We start from the raw sequence: 7,314 nt of genomic DNA, 5'->3' as shown, positions 1-7,314 counted from the left end.
CAGTTAATAACAATCAGTCGTGAACTTGAAATTCGTTAACAGAGCAGGTCTTTAATAGTCTCACTTGCACTACTTAATAGCATTTTCCCTTTCTCCAGATGGACAATGTTTTTAGCTACTATTTTTGCAGTTAAAGAGATCATTCTCTATTTTTCTCCCATGTTGAATGTTTTACTTGATTTTTTTCGTCTTTAAGTCGTTTTACAAAAGAGTTTCGGTTCAACATGTCAGTTTATGAGTACAATGCATCTTGATCAATGCCACCCCTTCCATCTTTCCCATGACTTCCCCCACCACCTCCAAGTCTAGTCTCCTAGTATTAATTTTTTTAGACTATAGGTTAGTTGTTCTAAGAAGCTATATATTTGGAAAACTTCCTTGCTTAGTAGTATGTGTTAGTCAATATGTTTGCACATATATGCATATGATGCTGCATATGTTTCCACATATATTATAAATCGAATCTAACTTCCACATGTGAGAGGAAACGCATATCCTGTGTCTTGCTAGGTTGGACTTATTTCATTTAATAGAATCTTTTCTAGATCTGTCATTGAAGAGGTCATTCTCAATCATTATATAGAAAAGCACATAAATTTCAGATCAGCATGTCCTTTTTTTTGGGGGGCGTGGGACTTGAACTCTAGGCCTGGGTGTTGTCCCTGAGCTCTTCATCTCAAGGCTACCACCCTACCTCTTGAAACCGCAGTGATTAATTGGAGATAAGAGTCATTTTAGTGCCTGGGTTGGCTTTGAACCACCATCCTCAGATCTCAGCTTCCTGAGGAGCTAGGATTACAGATGTGAGGTACCACATCCAATGAATTCATGTCTTTTGAAAGAAAATATTTCCAATCATGCAGTGCATTAAGGAAGTTGATTAAAAATCTGGACAATTCAATGGAAATGGGCTATTGTTTCTTCTCCTTCCTTTAGCCCTGTGAACCTGTGATATACATTTTTCTGTACTTCTGGGAGGACTGCATTTAGATACCTGATGGCAATCTTTCATTAAACTTGGACTTGTAGCAGCAATTTCTGCCAGGTAGGAGAGAACACAATTTGTTTTTCTTCAGCAATCTTCATACCAAATATCAGAAAATGTTTTTCTCTGTGACAGACAGAACTGAGAGCTTAATATCTTTCCCGATGAGCATGGTGGTTTTCGTCTAGGGAAAATGATGTGGGTGGATGAGTTCAATGAAAAGAGGACAGGAAAATGAAGCTTATGCATGGTCCAGATACATTTAGGGACTTGGGCAGACGACTTAGGAAGTGAGCAGGATGTGATGCTAATGGGCAGGAAACAAGTTCCGTGAGATTTATGTTGTGTTAAAATGCAGTATAAACTGGTGAGCCAGCTTTCTCTCCCTTCTTCCTCCTCCATGATTTCTCCTATTGCTTTTGCCTCAGGCTGAGAATAAAAGATACAGTTTTGGGCATAAGGGTGGCCGTTTCTCCCCAGCAGAAACGAAAAGAGCAGAACTGAAGGGAGAGCATGAAATAGCTAAACCTTTCTCCTGACTCTCTGCCTGTCACTTGACTCACTATTTTCTATGACCTTAATGATTGACAACCATCACCTATTACATCAAAAGCTTGGACTATATAATTCAAGTAGATTGTGTTGGTGCATGGAAGCACTCAGGTCAGAGAGTTCATATTGGTGGGTCTGGTTTGACTCTGAGACCTTACCTAACCACAGGTTGTACTGCCTAGGAGATGCATACTGGCAGAAATATATGGAATTCCCTATCTGAGTCCTTCTGCTGAATAAGATATGCTTAGCTGTAGAATGCTATCCCCTCTGAGATGTCTTCTGGGTATCACAGATAAATCCAAGACAGAATTCTGTCTCATCGTAACTGATCCAGGTCTTCTTTCAAGATATTATTGATTCCCTCCAGTCCTTGAACCAAGTAATTGGGAGTCCTCTTTTTTTTTTTTGATGTAGTACCCTAGTACCATTATGCAAATAATCACAAGATCTTTTCACTCTTTCTCTAAAATGTATCACGAATGCAACACTATAGCTTAGCCTCACAAACATGTGTGTGTGTGTGTGTGTGTGTGAACAGTCTGTTGTTCTGGTTACTCAACATTTCTTTCAAATTGCTCATTAATGTCTTAACGTGTACAAATCCTTCTCATTGACATATTGCCATTTTATCTTTCTATTATCCCAACCCACATATAAGAAAGCTGAAGCTTACAATTGGAAGTCAGAGCAGTCTCTGCACCAAAATCCAGCAACATTTCCAGTAAACTTGGGATTCCTTAGGACTTTTCTCTTGTCACATTTGAAAGCATCTGATGGTTCCCCTGAGTGTCCTACTTCCTCTGCAATTGATTTTTTCATTTCTTTTAAACTGAAAATTATTAACACTTTTCTTCAACTATTCTCAGAATGCCCCTCTTAATTCTTCTTTTCCTTTAAGGAGCATTTTGCACCAAATTGATTTTCCAAGGCTTGCCTTCTGTGTTCTTCAATTTTGAAGAACAAGCAATTATTTCTTATATGTGTCTTGAGCATCTCCTACCTCTTTATCCTAGGCTACCTCTGGAACTCCACCATCACTCAGCACTTTCACTACATCTTCTTTTCTTACCATCATTATGAAATCTTGCTACATTGACTTTTCTGAGGCAAGGCAAGACCTCCAGAAATTTCTATCCTCGAAGAGAGTAAGCTTTATTATATGTAAACTCAAAATTAAAGCTTCATGATCAAGGCCTATAAGCCAGCCAAATGTAGATTTCAGAATATCACCAAACATAAATATAACCTTGAATTAAAATATGTTGTTTTTTGATTTTCCACTTTTTCTCTCTCTCTCTCCCATCTCACCCTTTCTCTGTCAGGTTTCCAGGCTAGCCTTGAACTTGAGAATTTTCTGCCTTAGCCTCCTCCATTACAGGCATGGAGTACCACCACACCAGTAGAATATACCCCCCCCCTCTCTCTCTCTGCCTCTGTCTCTCTGTCTCTCTCGTCTCTCTGCCTCTGTCTCTCTGTCTCTCTCTCTGCCTTTGTCTCTCTGTCTCTCTCTGTCTCTCTGACTCTGTCTCTCTGTCTCTGTCTCTCTCTGTCTCTCTCTCTCTCTGTCTCTCTCTCTCTCTCTCTCTCTCTCTCTCTCTCTCTCTCTCTCTCTCTCTCTCTCTCTCTCTCTCTCTGTCTTGCTCAGTGATGGATGGTGACCTCTCTTGTTATTTTAGACTCAGATAACTGTATGTCTAGTATCAGATGTAATCTATTTTTCCCATAGGATGTGGTTTACTTACTACCACTTGAGCTACAGTTTCACCTCTGATTTTTAATGGTTAATAAGAAAAGTCTCATGATCTCTTCTGCCCCGGTTAGCTTTGAACTGTGATCCTTGGATCTCAGCTTCCTAAGTAGCTAGCATTACAAGCATTAGCTACTGGTATCTGGCTGATTATTTTCTTTTCAATTTCAACTCTCTTTTACTTTCCTCATCTTAAAAATGGCATTGCCTTCATCCAATTGGATACCTGAGATTTATCTTCCATTTGGGTACCTGCATCAGTGCCCACGTTGGGCCCCACAGGATTTCACTGAGGTCACTCATATGCATCTTACATAGTCATGTATTTTCTTCTTTCTTATAGCTCCAGCCCCAGTCTAGGCTCCCATTGTTTCTAACTAATTTTTTTGTTTTGGTGATCTCTTTATGGTTTCACCATTTGTGCTGTTCAGCACACAATTAGAGAAATAGTTCGGATACGCAAAACCACTCCATTTTCTGCCTGAGGCTCTTCCTGCTTTTCCTCTCACATGAGTCAATAATCTCCAAGTCCTTCAAGATGCCATTGTCACAACTGTCCCTCCTGTAGAATCCTGTACCTCAGTGTTAAATTGCTGCTTCTCCTTGGCTGACATTCTTCTATTGGGAAGTTGATTTGCAATGTGGGACAGCCCACTGAGAAAGCTGATGCTGAGGTTCTCTATTACATAAATAGGAAAATCAAGGCCCATTGCATGAACAGATTTGGCCAAGATCAGATAAATAAGAATAGTTCTTAATTTCTCTGTCTTCATCAATCATTACATAAAGATAGCCATTAAACCCTATTGATTTGACTTCAATGCTTTATATGGTTTATAAAAGCAGTTGTAGGCAGCCAGATGCCCCATTCATAGACAGTTTAATTTTCATTTTGCTATAGCATGATTATTTTTTCTTTTTCATATTGTCTCTACCAGAATACCACGAATTCCTTGATGCCAACTGGGACTGGATTGCCTTACATGCTGCACATTATTTCTTTTTTTTCTTCATGTATTTTTTATTGTGATTAATAGAATGGTTACATTATATTCACCAGATAGAAGATGCATTACTTTACAAACATTGATACCCTTTATCATGTTTTGGTCCCCATTTTCCTTCCCCATCCCCACCCCTCATCTTGTTTTCCCCCATCCCTATCCTATTTCAAATAACCATATAAACCTATAATAGATCAGATAACAAGGTAAAATACTATAATAATATGAGATATCCAAAGGACTGCAAAAGAGATGAGAGATAACATAGTACATTAAGGACAATAATCACTTGTTATATGGCTTTTGTTTCTATATCCTAGAGTTCCTTTCATTTGGTGTTGTCCTATATGGCCTTATGTATCTAAGTTTGTTGCACGTTATTTCTGTATCTTTAGAGATAGGAGAATTGGGGAAACTTTGAGGATGAGTTAAATTCTCTGAAGACCAAGGACCTTAGCTGTGGCTCTTGCTAGAGTTCATGGACTACTTGCATCTTGTTATATACTTTTCTAAGATGAAAATAGTAATCATAATACCTTGGAGGCGATATTAATGAGATCTTTCAACTTTTCAGGTATAGGTCCCTGGACCTTCCAAATCATCTTCAATCCTCAAAACAATTCTGTGATATATGATCATTGCCATTTTATTAAAGAAGAAATTGAGAAAGAAAGAAGTTGAGAAATTTACCTAACGTCTTAAAGGAGGAAAACTGCTTAAGTTTTGATCCAACCAGATTTGCCTCTGGAGATCATGCTTTTAATCACCATATTTCAGATCTCTCAACTAGAATTCTTTTCAAAGGATTGTAAAATTGCTGCAAAATACTCACTTATAGAATTTATGATCCACATGCTCTGTCTTTTGTGGTGATTGTTATATGTTAGGTGTTTGTCGCATGCTTTGGGCTGAAATAAAACTTCATTCCTCTGTTTGTTCTTCTTGATGAGCATCTTGATTCTTCTGTGGGAAATCACTCCTTGTCAAGGTATATGGCCCCCATCACACCTGGTGACTCTTACACATTGATCTCACTTTGTAGAGATAAACCTCCCAGATGTACAAATATGAAGACAAAAAAGAGAGATGGCAGGATGGTGGGCCATTGGTAATACCAGTGAGGCACTCCCCAACACCCCATTTTGAATCCCATGAACCTCTGGATTCTCCCATGTGTGAGCCAACCCTGGTGCTTCCTTGTCGAAACTGGTTTGAGCTGAGAGTGTTTCTTGCTCTGGACCCTGTCCTGACTGTAGGGAATTCTAGATAGGAGGCTGCAAGTGCAAAGGCTCACTGAGAGATAGGCAGGAGTGGGATGGGTTTGGGGCTCTTACATTGAGAAATGAGGCCAGAAGGTGGGTCAGTACCAGTTTTTCAAGGGTATTGACTTCCATTTTAATGAGTTTGGACTCTAGCCTGTAGGCAGTGGGGAGCAACAGTCTTCGAGCAGAGAAGTGACATGATCATATTTGCATTTCAGAAATACGACTGGCTGTGAGGTTGAGTTTGGATAGGAGTAGAGAAGGCTGAATGTTGAGGAAAAAAATCAAGAGGTGACTGGAATGGAATGAAGGAAGGGCTTATTCAGTTTGGACAATGACAGTGGGGATAGAGCAATAAAGGTCTGGTTTCATTTGCTTTGGGTCCACCTTGTTGTTATGCATTTACTGTTGTGGCTGCTCCTCAGAGTTTTAATTCTAGGTTCACAGATGCCTTTCCAACTGCAGCTGCAGGCTGGCAGACAGGCCACTCTGGCTCTGCAGGTGCACTTACTGCTGAGCCGTTAAAATCCAAGATACAAGGAAACAGGGGCCTTCTCACATGAATATTCTCTTCTGTCATTCTTGTTTCCTTGCAGTTATGCTTTTCTGCTTGACCTTAACAACCAACACCAGAATTTTCTAAAGTCTCTCAGACCAGAGTTCAAAAGGTCACTTTTCACTCCCTTCTGAGTTGAAATATGAGTTCCTCATCTCCTTCCATGCAGGAGAATCCAGGCCATCAAAATATTGCCATGAAAATAATCTCTGGTTCCCACATCTCACAGACTCCAACTTGTTATTTTGGAGGTAACTTTCTTCCCTACTTCTCAAAGGTCTTTCGATAGAAGAAAGTGGAAAGGGCAGAGATCCAAAAAATAAAAAGCCATAGCTGAGAGAGATTTAAAATATATACTTCAAATTTATTAAAAACTTCATTTCTGATTGCTCTGGCAATCAGGTCTTCTTTTGCAGTCCACAGTTCGGTGTAATTTTAAATGGTTAATTTAACTTCTGATCACAGGACTGCGGAAGAATTATAACAACATAGGTCCATAAGCACATGCTATCCATGTGGCTCTTGTTTTCTGCTGAATTATAAAATCATCTTTATAATCACCTAATCACCACAGAGCACAAACTGAGCTCACCTCTATGTGTTATCATGGGTGAGTGGGACCAATAATAATATTTATTTTTAAAATAAGAAGTATTAGGATAAAAATAAAAAAATCATCTACTCTGTAGCTATTGGCCTATGAATTCATATGTTTGCCTAAGGACAAAGTAGAAACTGTCTCTCAAGGTGTAAAGCTAAGCATTATTATAGGGGACTTGGGACTAGTGCACTGTCCTGGTGTCAAGTCCCCTATAATAATGATTTGCTACTGTAGATTTCAGTATCTACCTTCTGATTACTGAAGGTGGATGCTTGGTAACTCAATAATGAATTTATGCAGAGCTCTCCATCTTGTTGGTACCTAATTAGCACCATGTTAAGAGTTAGATATTTTTAGATGGTTTTGTGGAGACTCCAGTCTGCCATCCACTTCCATTAAGGAAAGGCCATCTGACTGACAGGCAAGCAGCATTGTGCAGCAGGCATTCAAGTGTGTGGAGAGGAAAACAAGAGCAAACACTTCTTGGAAAGGGAAAGGTTCACAGAATGTTCTTACGTTTTATTCAAAATTGGAGAGCAGTCTTTAGCAAAGAGCTGCAGGTTGACTTCCTGGCATCCGAGGAAAGAGTAACAGAGTTAACCAG

This window comes from Megascapheus bottae, chromosome 13 (genome assembly GCF_031878675.1).
Source record: "Megascapheus bottae isolate mThoBot1 chromosome 13, mThoBot2.hap1, whole genome shotgun sequence".
NCBI classification, from domain to species: domain Eukaryota; kingdom Metazoa; phylum Chordata; class Mammalia; order Rodentia; family Geomyidae; genus Megascapheus; species Megascapheus bottae.
The sequence above is the reverse complement of the archived record's forward strand: the minus strand, read 5'-3'. Positions refer to the sequence as shown.